At 38.4% G+C, this 22,867-nt stretch overlaps 1 protein-coding gene across 2 annotated transcripts in view; it reads left to right on the top strand.

The window, feature by feature from the left end:
* Positions 1 to 22,867, top strand: part of DYRK1A (dual specificity tyrosine phosphorylation regulated kinase 1A) — an 88,217-nt gene that overhangs the window by 40,692 nt on the left and 24,658 nt on the right. The window lies entirely within an intron of this gene.

The raw sequence follows: 22,867 nt of genomic DNA, 5'->3' as shown, positions 1-22,867 counted from the left end.
TAACGTTTTACTAACGCAGTGGATCATAGTCCTGTGTTTGGGAACCTTCCTCGGCTCAGCTGAATCTGTTAGTATAGATGTACACGGCTTCTAGTTCCACGCTTACTGAAGTATTAACTCCCCTGTTGTCTACTAGACCTTGAAGGAGGACTGGTAGAATCCTTTTTCCTTTCCCTTTGGACTTACTGTTGTCTCAGAAGAAGGTTAGGTTTTTTTTTTCTTCCTGGTCAAAACAAAGACAACACTGTTGTTTGTTTTACCTTTTATTACATATACATTACATATATATACACACACATATATACATATATATATATAAAACTTCTCTTTTGTTGACCTGGAGCTGCAGGAATATTTCTTTGCTTCCTTCTCACTTAAAAAGCCCAAGAGAATTTTGTGTTGCTTTCCTGTAGTATTTCTTTGAAAGTTCTCTTTTCTTCCATCTTCTGACAAATTGTATCTGTAAAATTGTTCTTATCCTCTGGTTTAGGCTGAGTTTATGGACTTTATGGGTCTTCATGACTTCTCTTGTGAAGAAAAGAGATTTTCCTCAGAAAAAGAGGCTGTTTCACACCCAAATCAATTGGTCAATTTTCAAGCGAGGATTCTGCAACTTCGGTTTAGAATGCTGTGTTCAGCTTTGTATTCCTACAAAGATACTGGTAGCAAAAGGCCTCAGGCAACAACTGTTTGAATCTTGAGAAAGGCAAAAATTAGTTGTTGTGTTTTTTGTTTGTTTGGTGTTTTCCTCTATGTCTGGAGGCATGTGGAGCTCCAGGGGAAGGGAAGGCAAGAAGCGAAACTTCATTTTTTCTTGGGAGAAATCCAGACTCTATAGGCTGCCATCCAAATGCAAAAATTCTGACACACTCTGTTCAGAAAAAGTGCCACCAAAACGTAGCTAGCTGAATACTCCACTTTTTCAATAGAAGGCAGTTTCCTTAAATAGAATTTGGGAGCTAACTTCGTCTAGAGCAATGATTTGGGTAAAAGCACTGCCAGATCTATAATGACATCTTTTTACTTGAAGTCTTTCACTCTGGCTATAGGTATTCAACTTGGATACGTGTAAACAGTCAATATATATTAAGAAAGCTCAGGAATAACTTGTGTCCTATAACTCCGTGATCTATAACATACATAATATGAATGAAAAATCTACTTCACCATTTTCTCAGGGAAGGAGGGGAAGGAGTTGGTAGAGAAGATAATGGAATTCTTGCATTGCACATGATTTACAACTTCGTTATAGTTTGAGTATTTTAATACACTATTTTATTTTTTTACTTTGTATCACTTTTTTTTCCCCCCATAAAAATCTTGAGTTTATTAGCAGCGTGCTTTTGGCATCAAAAATCCACATTATCCTCGATAACAGATTAGCAGTAGCTTCGTTGTTCAAAGAAGCTGCAGTACACCATTAGGAAGATGCTTAATCTCCCTCTTATCTAAGCCTTTTGATCAATTTAGAGGAAAGTGAGTTGGTGCCTTATGAGCAAGTCTATGTAGCAGGCTACTTAAATGAAGTGACTTGGTCCCCTTTCAAGATTAGCTTCATGGTTATTTATCTAATGAATCAGCTAAATTTCATCAAATACCATGTAATCGGACATGTATTGCACCTTCTGGATTAATGGGACCTCTCACAGAGGTCTGTCTTTCCTTATCAGAGTCCACTCAAAGATATGAACTATCTGTAACAGTTGATAGGTTTTTGAAAATACAAAATGTCTTAGAAAATTAGTAAAAGTGTGTGAACAAGATGCTCCATGGAGAAGCATCAGTATGCTCATTTTTGACGAGTCAGGGAGTCTCTTTTCTCCAGCTCATTCTGGGGTCCTCGGTACAGTTACAGGGGACAGGACAAGCATTTTAACTTCTAAGTATGAATTTGTATGCCTAACATGCTTCTGGCCATCAGTAATTAAATCCTGTCTATCTAGTTCCTCATCTGAGTAGACAGAATGACTGTCTAATCTGATTGCAGGAGGGGGTCGTATGCATAGGTCCACTGACTATTGATCTTTCCTCAAGTTACAGTCCTGATTCTCAACCTTACTCTTTGAGACTCTGTGATCGTTCCCTTCAGAATTCAGAAATAAAGTAGTAGGTGCATGCACATGCTCACAGAAACGCACACACAGAGACATGTTTCTTCCAGGCAAATTGCCCCTTCTGCTGATGAACATAGAGAAGGTAGGTTGGATGAATTGTTCCAAATGGATGAGCTGAACTTGGATATCCGCCATTTTGGATACACATAAACTGAAGAGGATGGAAAGTCTTCTAGTGTTCCTCATAAAGCTTTTCCTTATTTGAACAGAGTACAGAAGAGTGGAGTATGAAGCAGCACTGTTAATAAATATTAGCTTCTTTTATCAGAGTTATATTAGCTTCTTTTATCAGAGTTGTTAAAAGCTAGATGAATCTTGCTGGGGAAACTCAAGTTAGCATATAAAGTGAGAGAAGGTGGGAAGGTGTCTGTCTTTCCCTAGTTTTGGAATTGACTCTAGTTTTTAGAGTAGCTCTGCAAACTTCATAGATTATGTACATAGATATCTATTAAGAATATTTGGTAGCAGTAAATAGATTAACTCTTGGCAGCATATTCAGTTACACCAAAGGCAAATAGAAACAGATTGGGACATACATGCATAAATTTGTATTCTTATTTAAGAGCTTTTCAAAAGCTTTGTTTGCACAGCTATGTGCAAATGATAAAGCTCCACATTATCTCAGTAGGAGTTTTGGTCCATGTTGAGAACTTCTAAAAATTCTGTTTTGTATGCAGAAATGAGTTTGCATGGTTTTTAAAAAATGATGGTAGCTGTATTGTCCTTGATAAAGAAAGACGGGAGAATGTCCAGTGAGAAATAAAAGTGCAAAGTGGAAGTGTAACCATTTCTTGTCATTTGGGGGACTTCAGTTGGTCTATGATTTTTTTGGTTGGTCTCCCTCGCCCATGTCCTCATAATAGTATTTAATACAAAGTTTACATTTTTACTTGGCACACATTAGCCTAGACATATTCACTTACATTGTTATTTCTTCAGCATGCCAAGGTTAGATAGTTGAGCATTTTTCCTTTGTCATTGCTGAGCCAGTATACTGAAATTTTTGATCCTGCATTTCTGTAAATAAAAGAATTGTAGCTTCCCACAGTAGGATAATTGTAAATAATAAATAGGATATTGTAAACTCTTAAGAGAAAATGCGAAGAGAAATGCTTCAACATAGACTAGAAAAAGGCAGTAGGAACCTATCAGGTCACATTCTTGTGTGGAAGGGTTCTCCTCATGATAGCAAGATACACTGCCTGTTTTTGGATGATGAGCATAATCTAGTCAGTCTTCTGTTTATTGGAACTTTAAACCCTAGGCAGGACAGGAGCACCAGCAAGTTTCAAGATTGTCTCCACAGATCACTTTTTTCACCCTCAGAACCAAGCAGACAGTTAAGTGTCTTGACTCCTGTGCCTTTTGAAGAAGGGGTAGTTGGTTCCTCATCATTCATCTGCAGTGTGCCATGGTGCAGACCTCTGATTTGCTTTGTGGTCAGAAGACAAATCTTCTGTGCTCCTGCAAGGTGTCTCCCAAATTTTTCAGGCCTGCTGAGAATTCAAGAGATGTTCACTGTAATGTCATGCCCATAAGTACGTTAGAGACAGACCATTTAGAAGAGTTGTAAGAAAAACAGAGCATTTGCAACCAAAATCACAGTCTCTGCAGTTAAACCCTGGGCCGACCTGATGGCAGTTTCTGTGTCTATAGGAGACACAGTGCTATGGCCAAATATGAGTGTACTTAGTGGTTCACTACTGAAGACTTTGCTTCCCTTGAAAATCTGTGGAAGTTGAAATGGAGCTGACTGGGGACTTCATTGCTACTACAAACCTGTTTCTTATGCCCAAAAAGATGGTTTAGCTTGCTTTCTCTATTTGATACCATAACCATTTCAGAGAAGTCACTCCATGGCCTTTGGGACATGCTTATGTAGGAAGACCGATCAGGTTACATCAGTCTCCATCTTCTAGACACCTGTGGAACCCACAGTGCAGTATCGGCCCATAAGGAATGCTATCTCTGACTTGAGTCCTTTTAATACTGTTTGTTCATCATTAGTCTCTGTGCAGCTCTACCTTTCCATATGATTCCCATTTTGTAGCATAAAGTTTAAGCGTTGCTGATGTTTTGAAACATTGCATTGTTGGCTAAAGGTGGCCAGACGCTTTCAAGAGTCTACCATGCTTCCTTCTCAGAAATAATGGCAAAGACAGTTTTGCCATTTCTGCACGCTCCATTTCTAGAGAAGTTAGGAATAGGAAGTCTCCCCTTACCCTTTTGTGGGGCAGAGGAAGAGGAAAGAAGGGAAGTCCTCTATGGCATCTTCTGTTTGTATGTGATAGGGCTCTCTGAAGTTGGTAAGAATTCTAGCATTTCTGAAAATTCCTACAGAAGTCTTGAAGAGTCTCTCTGAGATTGACATTTTGAAACAGTTTTGCTCTTGCTTGTACAGCAATGCCAGTGAACAACACCAGACTGCTTTCAACCCAGATGCTTTGGCAACTAGCAGCTTCATGTGTTGCCACTGCTTGGCATAATGACTGATGCTACAAAGCAGTAGCAGGTGGTTTGGATTTTTTCTGCTCATTCTGCACCAAGACCCCATTTTTTTGCAGTGGCTTTGGAGCGTGATAAACAATTTTGCTCTTCTTTCTGGTACAGATTTTAAACTCTTAGATGCTCTTGGTAAAAAGTTGGGCTCAGTGGCAGCCTACTGGATGAGGATACTAAGATTGTTTTATAACTGCTCTAGTTTATGCTCTGCTGTCAGTAACATCCTTCCATACCCCTTTTCAAGCATCTTTTCTCACAATAGCTTTAGATAGCCCTCAGGCTAGCATGTCTGCTTTTTCCGTCATGGGGAGGAGGGCATTTTAAACTTCTTCCCTCTTCCCTTAGCTAGCATCTACTTGCTAGAGAAAAGTCATGCTGTTAACATGCGCATCTTCAAGTGTATGTTTGCCAGAGTCCTCACTGTGGTAGCTGCCTGCCATCCATGAAGCAGGGTGTTTCATAAGCGTTGGCTATATATGCCTATTCATTCCATAAAGCTGAAGAGATAACATGCCTTATTACAATATTGCTTGGATTAGAAAGTTTCCTGTTCTGTATATTCTTTTTTTTACTAATAAAAAAAAAAAAAAGAGATTTTGTTGTTTCTAAATCAGGCAAAATTCTCTTACTTTACTGAGAACACATTTTTCAAATTTACCATAATGCTGAAGGTTTGAAATGCATTGATACCTAACCTTTTAAGATTGTGTTAATTGTTTTACTTCTCTTGACTTGCAATGCCTAGACCCTCACTAACATGACATGTTAGGAGGTTGTGGTTCTTTTGCATTACAGTACAGTCGTGTCTGGTGCCTATAAATGTAATGTTCAGTATGTGCTCATGAACTGGAAGTGTACTCTGACCAGACCACTGGCACGGTTGTGTTTGAAACTCTGTATGAATTAAAAGCCTGCAGGGGTTAGAACTTTGTTAGCATTTATGCTATGAACTGAACTTGTGGTGATCTTTTCACAGAACAGAGTTGTTAGCTGAACCTTGAAGAATTTGCTTGTCTCCTTAGTGTTTGTATCCCATTAATATTTTTACATAATCTCCTTTCTTTAAAAACATTAAAGTTTCTTTCCTTACGTGAAATGTTCTTCTCCCTTTGCACCTCTGTGGAGGCAAGAAAACACAAACCCAACCCAAACCCATGTCTAACCATCTGGTCAGATTTTCCTTGGTATAGTTTATATATCTTTCAGGGAATGGTGGAGTGCCTTATTCCCTCCCCCCTCCATTTCTGCACCCCCTTTGAAGTAACCTGTTTTCTCTGGTACCTCGCTATGTCAGCATTGCTCGGCATAATGATGCTGCAGCTGCATGTGACAGGCAGATCTCTCAGTAGCCTGTGCTAAGAATTTGCATGTAAAACTAGAGACTGATGAAACGAGAGGCTTAAATGTACGGTTTAAGCATGGCAATTGGAACACACTGTCTTTGGTTTATGCATCTTCCATAATGCCCCTAGAGGAGAGAGGTGGCACTTTTTGGAAAGGAGGAGCCCAGTCATGGCAAATGTGAACTTCAGTCTCTGCTTACAGAGTTTTTGTAACCTGTAAGGGAGTAAGATTTATAGATGCATGTAGCTGAAGATGTAGGCAGAATTCAAAGGTTTTAAATTTGCACAACTCTGGTACTTGAATGGTGTTGCTCTCATCATTATTATTGGTGTGGAAAAAACCCCCCAATTTTAAGTTAGCTGTAATTCTTTTAATACATCCTGCTTAGTTTATACTAAAACAGTAAAGCCTTTGAAGGAAATGGATGAGTTACACTTTACGAATAATTTTCTTAATCATAGTAGTAGTTTGTACACATAGCGATACAGTTTTTTTTGTTTTGTGGGTGGGGTTTTCATTGTTGTTTTGGTTTTTGGAGTTGTTTTTGTCTGCATCCATTGGTTTGGTGTTTTTTTAATTTTTCTGTTTTGGAATTTGTGCTACTTGAGAGAAAGGTATGCAATTTGCAATGAGCCCCGCTTTGGGGTTTTATTGTTGTTTGGGTTAATGAAACCTGGCCTCACTGTCTTTTGGTGGTTGCTAGTTGCAAGTACGTATTCAACCATACTTAAGTTTTTTCTCATTGAAAGCTAGTACTTCAAAATGAGACAAATCAAAAGAAGCAATTACTTAAACTTTAAAGTGTGTATACTAAATACAGAAATTATTACAAAGGCAGGAAATTGGTCTTTCAAATAAGTGCTTTGGAATTGTGAGGTTTCACTGTGCTTGTGAAAGCTTGGTCTTATTTCTGATTTTAGTTGGGAGTTCTCTGTGATAAGCAGTAGCTAGATACGGAAATGTTGTAACTTTCTACTGGGGAATGATTTGTTGTTTAATGACTTAAGAAGTATGAATGCAGTCTGTCAGGAAGTAAGGACTGGCGTGAGATGTCTGTTGTAAAATGACGGTGCCAAAATATCAGTTATCAAATCATTGAGAACACAGCAGAAAAATGATTTAGTTACAATTTACGGCTTGTGAATATTTTATAGAAGAAAATAGTTCTGGTGCTTCTAGTCTACTTTGGAGCAAGGAAACAACCTTTTTCTACGTTATTATTTTTATGAACTATAATATGGATTAATAAGGACAGCGTGCCTTGGAGTTTCCAAGTATTCTGGTTTTTAGAAACTGTATCAAAATTTCTGTTATTAATACAGAGTACAAAACCAGTGTACTGTCTCCAAATGCAACATAACTGCTCTGTTAGTTGCCCAAACTAAGTATGTACTATAAACTTCTGTTTGAGTTAAATTAACTACTTTAATATAGTGTATGAAATCAGCCTTTGAAGGCACTCCCTGGAATCACTACATCAGCAGGTTCCCCATAATTGAAGTGTACTTTATAATGGTAGATTTTTTTGTTGTTGTTCAATTTGTCACTTAAAAAGTCTTCTATCTGTGTATCTAAGTCTACAAAAGGCTTCTGCTTGACATGAATTAAGTTCATGATACGTTAATTTTTTGCCAGCATAACAATGCCAAATAAAGTGTTGTATAGCCAGTTTGAAATTAGTAAAGCAAAAAGACTAGCAATATTACTAGGGCTACGCATTTTCCAAATCCTGCAAGTAGAAAGAGTAGACATAGCATAAATTCTGAAGATACGTGCTTGCCTAGGTACCAAGAAATTTCATTTTTACGGTTGAATTTATTTTAAAGTTTTCATCGCTGTATCAGATGAAATCTGCCTTTATGGTAAACATCAGAATGCAGGTTGGATTGACGTAACATAGTGAAATAATTTGAAAATACATGTGATTATTTAACTGTGGTGTAGAGTTAGAAAGATTTTGCATCAATTCATAATACTCTATTTATTCAAACTGCAAAAGTACTTTCAGATCCTCCCCCTCTCTCCTGAAAGCTGTTTTCTTTGGTCAGGTATTGAATAATTTATATCATGTGAGACTATTGCACATGATGTATTCATCCCTTGTTTAGCTCTTACATTAATGGTTTGGCATGCTAGCTGTACATTGATATGGTAGATGCTTTCCATTTTTTCTGTACCAACTGTTTAAATATATCTTGTGCCTCAGTAACTACAAATGGGAAATGACTTGAATTATTCTATTTCCCTTGATGGTTTTTATGCGTAGGAAAAGATTCCTTTTTTAATATATATGTATTTGTACAATGGATTAAAGGAGAGCTTTAAAAATGATTCAGATATTTATGCTAACCTTTTATTATGTTCAGCTGGAAATGCATGTGGAATTTGAAAAATGAAGTTTAGATGTTAGGCTAGCTGTTAGCCACAGGTATTGATTAGGGACAAAATATTCAGTGTTTTTCAGCTCTTGTACAGATTGTATGGTTTGATGTGTTGCCGTATAGCAGGTAATTTGTATTCAGTCCTTAATTAGTTTTGCACTGTAAACTGAAATTGTAAGTAATGTTATTTATATTCTCTTTGGAGGTGGGGAAAAGAGAAGGCACTGCACCAGTGTAAGAAACTCTTACTTAACTGCTGATAAAAGTATTACTTTGAGAGGACAGTTGAGCAGACTCGGAGAAGGATTACTGCTGCAAAGTACTGGCCCAGGCTGGAAAATCTTGTAAGCCTATGGTCAGATAACACTCTGCTCCTGCTTACTGCTGTTGTTGCTGCGCTGTTACAGGCTTTGCTAGATGATCATAAATCAAAAAGCAGTAATTTAGTTTAAAAAGCTAACATGAGATAAAGAGTAGATGGAATTGATTTTTGTATGTGTCAGAGGGGTTGGTGCACATACTGAGATAATTGTATATATTTCAGGACATATAAGGCAATATTTTAGTGGTTTTGCTATTGATGAAATTTCCAAAATGAAGCCGTTAAATTTTCTAAATGAGGGAGCCAGGAAAACTTTAATTTCTGTTAGCATCAAGCGGTAGAACTGGTATTTTGGGCACTTTTCAAAAGCAGATTCTGTGATTCAGATCTGAAAAGTTCTGAGCGTTGTAGGGATTGATACAGAAATACAAAGCCTCTCTCCTCTTCAGCAGTGACCCAGGTTAGCGGCTGACAGAAAGTCATGGCCCTCCTTGCGCCGATCGGCGGGCAGAATAGTGTCACCATCCTTTGAGGGTTTGAGGCACAGAGGCTGCCGCCGCCACCGTTGCTTTATATCCTGTACCTGGTGTGTACCTGGACAGGAGACATCGGTTGCCCGTGTCAGGCACCTTCTGCAAGCACTAGAGAAGGAGAAACACTCAGACATGGGTCTCCCAGGTGAGTGAGTGGCTGAAGCACTTCCACATCGCTGTCGGGCTGTGGAAAGTGAAGTAAGAACATGCCCAGGATCATGCCTTGCCTCCGCTGCCGCGTAGAGGGAAGCCGTGCAGCTGCGTTCTGCTTTTGAAGGGAGAGGCGGTTTTGCTTCCAGAGTAAGTCTGTCAGCCTTTGCGTTTCCAGGCTTCGTTTGCAGGGGGCTGAGCGATGCCGGTTTTCAAAATGCACATCTGTGTGTGGGAAGGGAACCTCCTGAGGAGCGCTGGGAGCAGGGTGACGGTCAGGAGGTGCTGTACGCCTCCGTGTATTCCCATTGTCATACGCAGAGACGCTAAACGGCAAACAGTCTTTCAGATAAGCTTAGTTTTTGAAATGGGTGGGGAAAAAATTGCGTATTTCTCATAGGAATACTACAGTTTCTTATGTTCAGTCTGTATTGGTGGTTTGGGTTGGTCAAATGAGATGAAACTCATTTACTTAAAACCTGTCAGGGGGGTAAATAATGACGGAGATTCCTTCTGTAGTCGTCCTCCTCTTCCTTAAGAAACCAACAGAAATGTAGTACCAGTGAAAGAGGGGATGATAGATTGTAAGTAGCATGTACTGTCTGATACTGTATGGCAGCCCACATCGTTTTATAAGGTGATCTAACCGAGCCAGTGAAAGGGAACTTTTCCTGCTCTTAACCGTTGTGTAAAGAACCCTCTGAAGAATCCCAGCAGAGGGCTGTGGGACCGGAGCGGGTTTGAATGCGGTGATGGGGGGCTGCATTCGCCCTTCGGCCGGCGCTGTGGGCTCCGTCCCGCGGCGGGGCCGCCGTGCGGTGCCGGGCAGGCAAGTTTAAATCCTAATGCCGGGCTGCGAGCCCTAATCCCCCTGTATCATGCCTGCGCGGCCCTGCCCTTGCCGTGGGGGCGAAATGTAGAACATGAGTCTAATCCTCGGCGGATGGAGCTAATTTTGCTTTAAACTTGAAAGTGTTAACAGCAACTTGAAAATGTGACAAAGCTCAATTGCATTTCTTGTTTATTGCTTGTTTTCCGATTGGACAATGGGCAGCAGCTCTACCCTGGCAACTGAGGGCTGCGATTTGCATCGCCCCCTCTGATTGGCCGCCTGGCCGACGCGCTGGGCCAATCAGGCGGCGGGGTTTTGGTGGTAGGCTATGCTAATTACCCGCTGTTGCTGGGGTTCGGGGTGGTTTCCGCGCGCCGTTCTGCTGCATTGTGTTGCCTGGTGAGCGGCGTTGATAAATGAGCAGTTAATGAGCTGCAGCAGCGCCCGCGTACTGCGGGCGGGCGGGCGCAGGTTTTAGAGCAGCCAGCGAGAGGAGGGTTTAATTGCTGTTCAATCTCGCCCTCTCTCTGCATCGGCCGAGCGAATCGAATAAATGCGTGTATTAAAAAATGTGTGTGTATATATATATATACTCTGCGTTAATTAATATATATATCTATATATATATCTCTTCACTGGAGTAGCTTGAAACGAGGAAAGAGCGCTGCTTGGATGGAAGAGGACTGTTCTGGCTCTTTCCCTGCTTAATTTTTTTTTTTTTTTTTTTTAAATTAAAAGTGCCTTGTATGGAAGTAACCAGATTTATGCACAAAGTGTGGCTATGGAACATTAATAAAGTCAGCTTTAGTATCAGTACTTCCTAACATGCAATAACCTCTGTATCTGAGGTAAGTATCTGTAGCTGGTGTGAATATAGAATAATCTATTTCTAGAACACACACTTGCCTTTTAAAAATGGTGTATTCGCGTGTCTTCCCCCTCCCAGAAAAAAGAACCCCCCCCTTGCCCAAAAAATCCAAACCACCACCAAACCCCAGACCCCACCTCAGCTGTAACAGTTGAGGCTAGGGTTTTTTCTGTCCTAGATATCATTCCTGCCTAAGAATATTGAGAAATCTGATCTTAAAATATTTTTGTTGCTTAAATCTGCATCTGTTCCTTTTTTTGCTGCTTTCTGAACCTGCTTTTTCCCCTGTTCAATCATGGATTAGTTTATCTTCTTCAATCCTCCTCTTCCCCAGTCCCTCCCTCTGTCTTCCTTAGCTGTCCAAATTGTGGGCTTTCTTTGCATAACTACTCAGATTCTTTCTGTCCAGCTCAGTAAAACTGACTGTAAGGTTAATGAATTATTTAACTGAGTAAATCCATCTACATAGGATCTGTGTTCTTCCCCCCCCGCCCTCCTTCCTCTTAGCATAGGTATCAATATGTGTCTGAGGTCTGATACCACCTAGCATTTACTAGTAACAGTGGAAATTACTTTCACTGGCATATTTTTGACCAGGTATAACCCTGGTGTCAGCAGATTTTGAATCCTTTGAGTTCAGTTGGAAATGAAATTTTGGTAAAAGCGGTTCTATTGGACACCTATTTTTGGTGAAATATTTTTAGAAAAACACCTATGCACAAAATATTTATTTTTTTATTTTTGCAAATTTGGATTAATTGGTACTTTAATACCAAGAGAACAGACAGCATTTTCATGATTTTGGGCTTATACTTAGGGCTAAACAAGTTTTGTTTTTTAAAACTAAACATTGGAGCGCATTAATTCAGATAGATAGAGTGATAGTGTGCAGCAATTTACAAGTCATGCTCATCATGAAGACCAAAGCTTACTGTTAAAACGCAGCCTATGATAAAATCTGATTTTCACTTTGGTGGAATTTTGATTTTTCAACTATTTTGTAAGCCTTTTAGAAGACTGATAGCAGAGGTAAATCTAAATGCTTTTGAATAAGGCAAACGTTTCCTTTTAATAGGGAAACTCGGTGATTTCTAGTGCATTTTAGAAGCTAAAAACTAAGATAAAACATAATTTGTACTTGAAGTGAAGTTTGCTTGAAGACTTCTGAAATGTGAGCTTAGAGATTCTTTTCTAGCATGTTTAATGGGACAACTTTCATAAAATCATTAATTTAAACTTAACGTCACTAATTTCTGTTGTGTGTATTATCAGATCACCATGACATATAAAGTAGTTTTCTCCTTTACACTTTTTTACTTCCCAAATTTGACAGAACTTTCTGTATAAAAACAGTGTTTTCAGTTTGTGTTAGTGTTTTTCACAGGCTGCGCTGGGAACTGAAGGACAGGTGTGGGCCTTTCACCTGGATTAAATATGCTTACATAGTTGGAATTAAGTAGTTGTTTTCAAACCTTTGTTAGGAAAAATATTCATACTTCATTCTTTGTTTCTATTTTAAGAGCTGTTATGAACTTTCACCGTGATCATAAAAAACGTAGATTTCCATTTTCCCCTGTCTTTCTATTCCCCCTTTTTAAATGTCAGGGTTTTCATTAAATTAGAAAACTTATAAACTGCGTAACCTTAGAGTAATTGCATAAAATCATGAAATAAACACAAATTTTTAGGGGGAGAGAAAAAAGAAGTATTAGAACCCTACCCTTGGTACCTTTTCACCAGCGTTGGTGTCCTCTGAAAAAATAAGTGGTTTATTCTTTTACGCATTTTAATAAAATACTAATTTTATTTTAATTAGTATTAATTTTATTTTAATTTTTTTAGTTTTTAAGCAAATGTTGGTGGTCCTCTTCTTTAAATATGGTTTATGAAATATTCAATAATTACGTATTGATTGATGAGCTATTTGGTTTCACCTGTCCATTTGGCATAATAATAAATACCATGTTGGGCTGAATCATCATCCAAAGTACTTGAATTTGAAGTGTTTCTCAAGCAACAGGTTTATGATGAAGAATTGGACGGAGTTACAATGTGGTGGGAAATTTTCTGAAGAATATTAAATATGTATTAGAAAAAGATCAAACCTTCACTAGTAAGCGTGTTGGCTTGTATACAGTTGCACAGTTGAGAATGTTTCTTATTCTCTAAATACTAGAATATCATCTTTTGGAAGATCAGATGAAGGCAGTGTGTCAAAAGGGAGCTTAAAAAAACCAAACCCAAACCAATCACCCGGCAGCAGAATAAACAAAGTTGCTGATGTGAAGCCTCTCATTCATTTCTTCATGTCAGTATCATTGCCTCTTTGCAGGAGGGCAGCCTTAATTTTTGTTGCTGTTCAGCAGAGGCCATCAGATGAAAAGGGCAAGTTCACAACAAACAAAAGCGGGGGGTGCTTGATTCCTGCCAGTGAGTAAGCTCTGGAGTCATTTGCCTGCGATCTTCTGGATGCTAAAAGCTGAAAGGCAAAAAAAGCAGTTCAAGAGGTCCATGGAAGAAAAGGATGCATGATATATATGTATATATGCATAAACATATATATACACACGTTAATCACAAAGTCTCTGCTTCATGTAATTCCTGGACTGCAGAGTAGATGAGTATGCCAGGCACCTACTGCTGTATGCTTGCCCTGTTCTCTTCCAAGGTGACTGCTGTTGGCCACTTTCAGACGCAGGACACAGATTCGAATGGATCTTTGGTTTGATATATGAGTAATTCCTGTATTAGTGCCCCCTTGCTTGAAAGAGTTATGTTACTTTTCAGTCCTTAGTCCAGCTTGAATCACGTACCACCTCTTGTTTGGTTTTGTTTGCAAGCAGAAATGAACATCCATTTCAGACCTCTCATTTGGTTTACTTTTCCCAAATTCCTGAAACTTAACCTATAAAGCTGCTTCTCTGTGGAGCTTTGTGAAACAGAGATTTACCTACTAGTATGTGTTCCTTGTCTTTGTAAAATCTTTGAAATTCTATATGTACAAAATTAGAAATTTAAAATCACGGGACCCTTTTGCATTTAACCTGTGTCTCCCTGTTTTTATTCAGAACAGGATAAAATCCAGTCTCGTAAGAACATTGCCGAAGGAGATTGTTGTTTGTGAATTACATAGACACAAAAACAATGACTACTCTATAGAATATATATGCAGACAGTAATAATTTTATTTGGAGCACAGTCTAAGGAGTGTCAAGGGATATTATGTTAAATACAATGAAAATGAAAAGTTCTATTGTATGGCAGCCTATTCAGTGAACGCTACTTCCATTCTGTCCCTTAAAATAAAGCGGGTATTCATGTAACTAAATAGTATCATAACTTATTTACATAGAGGCACTACACTGAAATTGTGGAAGTATTCTGGTGTTTCCGAACTTCTCTGCACAATACTCTTCAATTTTAATGTTCTTTCAGTCCAGTGTATGCCTAGGTGGAGGCTTCTGGTCTATGTGAAGGCATGTACATAGGTTCAGTTCTCACTGTTTACTTGTGGGGTTGTAGGTTTTTTTCAGACGCGCTCTTAGGCAGCCTGCTTCTCAAGAATAGAAATGTGAAAGCAGAGTTCTCACAGAGCTTAAGATTTTGACTTTGAAAGTCAGAGTATGTGTGTTTCCTCTGGGTTTTAGTGGAGAAATTTAGCAATCTTGGGCTTCATTTATGAAAAAAAGTAGTTTCACAAAATTTTCTTAGTTCTAAGATTCTCCAGAGTGCACTCAAAGTAATATTTATATGTTAATGAAATATACATTTATATGGTGTTGCCAGTAGATTAAATCAGAAGTTGCTCATGAGTTTGAGAAATTTCCTTCTCTTGTTGTGGGAGGATTACAGGGAGCAGTGGCGTTTAGTCTTTCTGGTACCAGATTTTTGAAGTGGCTTGGGAGAGATACATACCACAATTTCTCCATCACAGGTCTTAGCCACTGTATTTCTACAGTAGAGAGAACTAGTGTCCCCTGAGTACAGGCCTTACTGCACAAAAGCAATAAAGTGTGTGCATACAAGTCCCGTCCAAAGTCCATCTCCTGCTGCAGCTTATCCAGGGAAGAGGATAGCCAAGCCAGGCACAACACTGTCAGAGACATTAATGAAGTCTACGCTTGGCCTGTCTTTTCTCTAGATTTCTTGCTCCATCTCTGCCATATGACTGGACATGTGACAGACAAGTCATGTCAAAGGTCTGCAAACTGTTGGGAAAGATGGCACCCAGAAGTAATTTTGTGTCACCTCATAAGCACTTCATCATCTCTGCAACTCTGTCCTTTAGGAAAGAGCACAAGCAGGAGGATTCGGTGGGCCAGGTGGATTGGCCTAGTGAACAGGACTTGAGAGGGTGGTTGTTTCTAAGTTTAGGGCTTGATTTTTGCTTTGAGAGAAAGTAGCATTTGGCATTTCTGTACAGGGAAGTTGACTGAATAGTTATTGTAGAATAGCTTCTGAAGTAGCCATTCTTAATGATATAATTCCTCCACAATATTACAGTTCCTTCCAGAGGAGGAACTAGTGTGGGATATTTATAACGGAGTTGTTTGTTCTACAGTAGCTGCTACAGGTAATTTCCCTTTGTTCCCTGTGTTCGCTCACAACTTTCCTCATTCCAGAGCAAGCTGAGTGAAGTCCGTGTACCTTCATGTTTCCATGCAGTCATTTTAAATGCAGTGCATGAGGACAATAGGCAACGCAATGTTCAGTAGGGCAGTAGTTCACTTAGAGTTCAGGTTGGCATTTTCTTATTGCTTGAAAGATGATTGTTCTAAACTCTAAAATCCCAAGTGCTTGACATTTATTATGCTCAGACAGAATTCGGGTAGGTCTAACTTGTCTTAAATGTGGGTTTATTTGAACAGAGTTCTCAAGATACAAGTGTTTGTCGGTATTGCTAATTGCTTGCTGCCTGTTTTAGGATGTGCTAATACCATGCAGAGGTGGTTGGGTATTAATGCAATGCAGAAATCAGTCGTCTTGCTTTTCCGAACTCGTTTCTTAGAGGTACACTCAGTGTAATAGCTGAGGTATCATAATGCTCATTGCTGCTGAGAACTTTTCCAAGCATGGATTTTGGAGGAAAAAAAAAAAAAAAAAAAAAAAAAGATTGACCAGAACTCTGTAAAACTATTGACTTTGCAAAAAAAGGTGGGTCTTACGTGAAGGAAGAGGGCTGTACAGTTCCTCAACTAATACAGGATTTTCTTTGAGGAGACATTTAGCTGTTGCCACATTCAGTAATTTGAATATAGAAAAAAAATATAACAAGAAGGTGGAAGTCTTCATCTGTGGTGGCATAGCAGGGATTGAAAATAAAAAGATTTAAAGTCTGAACCAGTCATATGGAGTACTAAGAACTACCATACTTGGTCTGTGGTGTAGGCCCACAAGCTCCTGAACTCGAATGTGGAAGTGACAATACCCGTTGTGGTGAATGATACAGTTCACACTTTTATTTTCTGGTCTTGTTCTCTGGCAGGTTCTCATTCAGCAGCAAACATATGACTGAGATGGAACACCTCTGCACATTGCTGAATGAGCCAAATAGTAGATAGCAGAGACAGAATAAGGAAAGGGGGAGGATGGGGCAGGAGGGAGAGGAGGTGAAAGGAAACTCAAAATATTTAGGGTCAAAGCAATGATCTTTACAGGGAAAATGTTGAAGAACAGGAAGAAAAGTGCTAGCAATGCAAAGAGAACGGAAGAGGATGAGTTGTGCAGAGGAGAAAGTTTCATACTTCAAGATGAGATGACCCCACAGTGCAGGATAAACCCCCAAGGAATATTTCCACTGATTCCAATTTAGTTCTGCATTATTTCTGCCAGTTAAATGCTATTGTGCCATACTTTACCGGTCATTAATTTATGGATCCGATAAGAAATTCTGCCTCTTCTTTGAGCTGAGTTGAACAAAGAAGTGGGAAAATGGGGACAGTGACATTATTAGGAAACAGCCAAAGTGCTCTGCGGAAGTAGCAATCACTGCCTGGAAGCCAGATACAGGGGGCTTAGGTACAGAAAGGGCTATGAAGTTGTTATAATTTTTAAGGAAATCAGTTACCCAGATAGCAGGTTAGTGATAGGTTCTCAAACATGGGGAAGGACTACATTTGAACTTTTTAAAGTATGAATTAGAACGCTGATGTGACTTTCACTGCTTTTATCTGCTTCATCTTGCACAACAGTCAATAGACAGTGAAGTATTTTTAAAGCTGTTGCAAAGGTTATGCTGCCTAGTAGGGAACTCTCTGTCTCTTGGTGTCATGAAACCAAGATCAGCTGCTGCAGTGGAGGATGCTTTTGTCAGTCTTGAAGGCAAGCTTGTATAACTCATGGCGTCAGAAGTGTTACAATGGTCCTTTTTTGGGTTTAATTTTTAAGTGTGACATAAGTAGGTATGAAGAAATATTAAGGAAACGTCACTTCTTTTAATGTTCTAAAGATTTTAATGTCTGAGTTTGTCCCCCTTTTTTTTTTTTTACCCCATTTTTTTGTCCCTTGATATGAGTATACTTAAATAGAATACTTCAGTACAACTATGACAGAAGGACCAAGAGGGATAAATACCTTGAGAAGCAGAGTATGTATTTAATGAGTTGGGTGACTGAAATGCAGAGAAACCATCTCATTGCTATGGGGATTTCCAAATGCAGTCTCACATGACAGAGGGGCTGATCTAACAACTCCCTGATTCAAAGGAATCAATCCTGTCATTTACTTTGTGCTGACATTTGTGGCACAGAATCGCAGAATCATTGAGGCTGGAAGGGACCTCTGGAAGTCACCTGTTCCAGTGTCCCCCTTGCTCAAGCAGGGCCACCTTGAGCCTGTTGCCCAGGACTGTGCCCAGTTGGGTTTTGAGTATTGCCCACGATGTGTTATCCACAGCTTCTCTGGGCAAGCTGTGCCAGTGCTCAGTCAGTGACTGTGGGAAAGGCTGTAGCACAGCTTCTAATTTTACTAGACATCAGTCAGTCTTGTCCAGAGAACAAAACTTTACAATGGCCCAGCTGTAGGGAAAACTTCAGTTGAAATTTTCAAATTCTTAGGTACCAAATTTAAATGACCACAGTGCACAATTTTCTTCAGGAACAGTGATCCACTCTTGAGGTGGCACTCTGTCATCTGCTACTCTTTGCAGTCCATTGGTGAATATTTGTGCCTTGCTTTATGTTGAAAGGAGAAGGCCAGCAATGCATTGCACCACTTGGTTACCTTACGATACTTTTTTGGGGAAGAGGTAATGTTTTAATGAGTTATGTAGACTGATGTCAAAATGGGAATAACAGAATCTAAAATGGATGAAGTAGGAAATTGAATTTTGAAACTGCATTGAGTTTTTAAAAATTGATGCAAAATTGTAACAAAATTTTTCCTATACTGTTCAGTAACTACCATTTCAAGTGATTTTTCTACTTTGAGTTACTAGTTTCTTTAATACTTGGAAAAGTCATTTAAAACAAACTTACTTTGAATGAGATAAGTATTTGCGATCCTCACCAAATAACGAAATACATTCTTGAACTTAGGCTCTTCCACTGTGTTAAGATGATGCTTTAAAGAGATATAACCTACCTTCTTTCATATGATAGAGCAATCGATTTTTGCAGTATCTGTATTTTCAGATAGTTCTGAGTTATGAACCTCTTTTGAGGTTATAATCTAAGTTTTCTCTGTCATCACATTTATGGTATTGGTCCCCTTTTAAGGATTTTCTTCTGCTTATAGTTAACAGTGGTTTGCTTATACGGTAGTGTAGGATTTTATTAATGCTTGCTACTTCCTCACTTGTTACTTTCCAGAGACAGTAAGTTTACAAAAGTCAAGAAGTTACTGTTGTTACCATTTATATTTTGCTTATATTATGTTGTATGGAATGTCATTAATGAAACAGTATTCTGAACAGCTTCACTTCAGAAGAGCTGTTACATTCATGACTGTAGGAAAGGGACATACACTCTCAAGGCTGAAATAAGGGATGCCTTCTGTAGCTGGACCTTTATGACAAGTTCTGATTTAAACTTGTATTTGCCTGTGATGAGGTTGTTGTAAACTGCAAAAACTTAAACTGTATGCATACATAAAACCTGTATATTTTTATGCCATTCCCTGAACTAACACGTTAGATAAGACCCTTGCGTAAGATAAATCGCTTCCCTTAATGCACTTCATGCATAGAGATCTTGGCATACTTTTTCTTTTCTGTCACTTTGTTTCCTTCCCAAAGTGTAATCACAACATGCAATCATTTGAATTTACAGTGGTTAGAAAGGAGGATTGGTGATTGACTAGACCTTGTTCCTTAGGTGGTTTTATCCTGTAGAAGTTATGGCTGTGGCGTGGTAACGAGCTCCTGTGGATTTTAGTACTCCCATGGTGGTCAGTAGATCACTTACTTTTTTGAATGTCTAGAGCTCTCCAAATGAGCTTCGGCCATGAGGGGCTTTGGGAACCTCAATTAATTGATTTACACAAATGTTCCTATTTCTATAGCTGACTAACTCCTCAGCCTAAAACCAAAGGAGGTCAAGATTGCTATTCTCGCCAATTCTTCTTTCTCCCTTCATTCCTTCCTAACTTGTCATTGGGTGTTTCTTGGCTCATAATAGAAATTATGAGTGTTCTCTTGGGATTAGCTGTACTGGGGTAGGATTGCAGGTATCATGGAACAAAGTCCGAAATGTGGCAAGGGCAGGTATTTCATCAGGGACCATATCTTGAACATAACTTGTTTTTGTTGATAGCTAAGACTGCTTTCAGCAAGACAAGTCTGTGAACTCGTGTGTCTCCGGTTTCAGTGACAGTAAGAAATTGTAAAGATGAAAACTTGTACCAAAGAACAATGGCTTATAAAAAGTTTCTTGTTGGATACAATTTTATTCATCTATGTTGAATGTATGTTGACATCACAGGTTGTGTATGACTTACCTCCAAGCAAATAGGTAGATGCCTGTTAATCGCAAACATAGAATCTTCAAAAAAAAAAAAAGTTACATTGAATGAGTAGAATAAATTATTTGTCAAACTGTGCTTCTTAGAGAGACTTTCTTTGTGATTCTGCAGTCTGATCACTTTGTTATAAATTATGAAGCTCTTTTCTGGGGTGTTGCTGTTGAATTAACTGAGTTGGTCCAATTGACCATCATCAGTTTGGAAGACCAGGAAAGCTACAGCCTCATTGTCCTGCCTAGTGGACTCAAGAGACAAAGGGTGTGCAAGTGTCAAAAGTTTAAACCTGAAGTGAAACATTAGTATTATGACTGTTCTTTTGTGAGATAATTATATTTCTAATCTTTTCCACTTTTCCTTCTTTTCCTCTTATTTTTTTAAAAAGTGTGTGTAGTGCATTATTCAGTTCATCCTCAGATTTGTTGTGATCTTTTGAGTGAGTGTCGGAAGATACTATGAAGTCAAATTGTAAATGAGAACTCCATGCTACTGGGATTTTATAGTGTATATATGTGAGCTTTCTGCTTTTTTAGGGACATGTGCAAGTGCAGAATTTTTTAAAATAAAATTTGTTTTTATTAAGTTATCTTATTTGCTACATGTCTAGTATGCTATTGGGAAACAATGGCCTGGGGTAAAAAAATACAAGAACTAAACCTTTTAAAGTAATTGGCTCTAGAATTTAGAATTGGTGCTATTTTTTTTTTACTATCTGATTTAAATATTGTTTTGTCTTTAAATTCAGTCACCATGATGTTGCTAAGTGAGAATATTTTATTTTTTTCAGGTTAAGCAGAAAATCAGCAGAAATTAAAAGAGCAGAAAGTAGATATACGAAATAGTGTCTCACATTGTGTTCACCCACTCTTACAGGAGTGTTCAGTATATCTTGAAAAGTAAATGTACACTAAAGTTCCCAAGTTGTGCAGAGGGAAGATCAACTCTGATTCTCTAGTAAAAATGGAGTTTAGATACTAAGAAAATAGAGTAGTGAGAAAAAAATATTTGTATACAGTTTTTACATGATCTGACAGATGCAGTAATATATAAAATAACCATGATATCTTTGAGAGAGATCAGCTGATGCATTAGAATCTTTGCACATATTTTCCGCCTGTATTTAAATGTGAACTCGCAAAGTTCATGATACATAGTTTTAAATTAAAAAAAGAAGATGACCACCTGTTGCACAGTTCATAGGTGAACATAAGATGTTACTTGGAATGAAAACAGAAAAATGATGCAAGTATTTTAAAAAGTTTACACTCAGATGTTTAACTAATATTTTCACTTTATGTTTGAATTCTGGAGGACAGTTTCACTTTGAGAGTTTACTAGGATCTGTATTTCCTTTAAAATCACAAAGCAGTTTTTAATGGACATTTTACAGAAGAGTTAAAGTAATTTTTTGTGCAATGTTAAGTTGACTTAGCTGATAATGGGTTTTAGGTCAGGAATTTCTTTATTTTATTTCCATTTGTAAGGTCATCTTGATATTTTATCATGTTACCAGAGGCACCATAATGCACACACAAAAAAGTTTTCATATATCATAGTTATTTCATGAAGGGTTTGGGGAGTTTTTGTTGGATTTTTTTTTGTTGTGAAAATATGTGGGTGCTTGTGGGCAACCAGTTCATTTTCTGGAGCAGTTTGTTCTGTTAGCCTTTTAGTAGTACTGAATTGTAACACTGGAGAAAAATACCAGTTGTCTGTCAGTAGGTATTTCTCTGCAGAATTTCACTTCTCCCTTCTTAAAGTAATAGTGACTATACTATATGTAGGCTTCTTATTTAGAGCTGTTTGAATATTATCTTGGCTTTTTTTTATTGAATATATTTATCTAAAATGATCTAAATGTAAAATGGTGTTTGATTTCATCCCATGCGATTCTTTTACTGCCCTGATAGGTACTGAGTCAGTGATGCAGTGTCATTCTCAATATTTTATTTTTTCTTAACTTAGAATAGGTGGCAAGATGATCAGTCAGTTATTTTTAAGAAAGTAAAATTGATGGGCGGTGTTCATCTACTGTTTTCTACTGATTGTATTTTCTTGCAAGGTTTCGATTGTAAAGGAAATGGGGATTTCCCTTGCTAGTTAAGGTGCTTGATTATTTCACATCTTGCTTATAAATTTAATCTTTACCAATAATTAGGCTTCCAGATTTCAGCTTCTGATTCCACACGTATTCCTTCAGTGGCAATGTTGGCTTCAGAGTGCCTGGCTACTTGTCCCATCCTGCACTGTCTCTTATGTTGTGCCAACGTGGCATCCATTTAGAGAATTTCACCCCTCCGGCATAGTCAGCAAAAAGCAAAAGGATGAATGTTAAATGTGGAACATGCTAAACTTTCATTAGAAAACAAAGAAAATGAAAATGTACTTTAATTTGTCCGCCACTGCTAAAGGACAGTGAAGATACAGGTAGACTACGAACCAATTCAATGCCATCTGACAGATGTCTGAAACAAGAGTTGGATCTGTCCCAGTTAGAGGCAGATTCTGTGCCTGTGGAATTTGTCATTTTTCAGGATGTTGTGGAATCTAGTACTTTGGCCATACAGCTTGCCATTCTTCTGCAACTTGACACCAAGTATTTTGTTTGTCTCTTGCTTTGCAGTTGTGTCACAGTTGCTTCTTGCAGTCTGATTTCACCTTCCCAAAAAGGAATTAATTCAAATTATGGTGCTTGCTACCTATAACTCGATGAAACTCAGCAGTAGGAGTCAGGAAGCTGAGTTGAAGTACAGTGTGTGTTAGAAGAAGGGTGGGAGTTAAAAATGTAGTCTAATGAGCTAAGCAGTTTGTAGGAAGGCGTAAACATTAAGGCCAGGGAAGATGAGGTGCTGAGGCTGGGCACTAG

The sequence above is a fragment of the Chroicocephalus ridibundus genome, chromosome 1 (assembly GCF_963924245.1).
Source record: "Chroicocephalus ridibundus chromosome 1, bChrRid1.1, whole genome shotgun sequence".
In the NCBI taxonomy this organism is placed as follows: Eukaryota; Metazoa; Chordata; class Aves; order Charadriiformes; family Laridae; genus Chroicocephalus; species Chroicocephalus ridibundus.
This window is presented reverse-complemented; position numbering and strand designations above follow the sequence as displayed.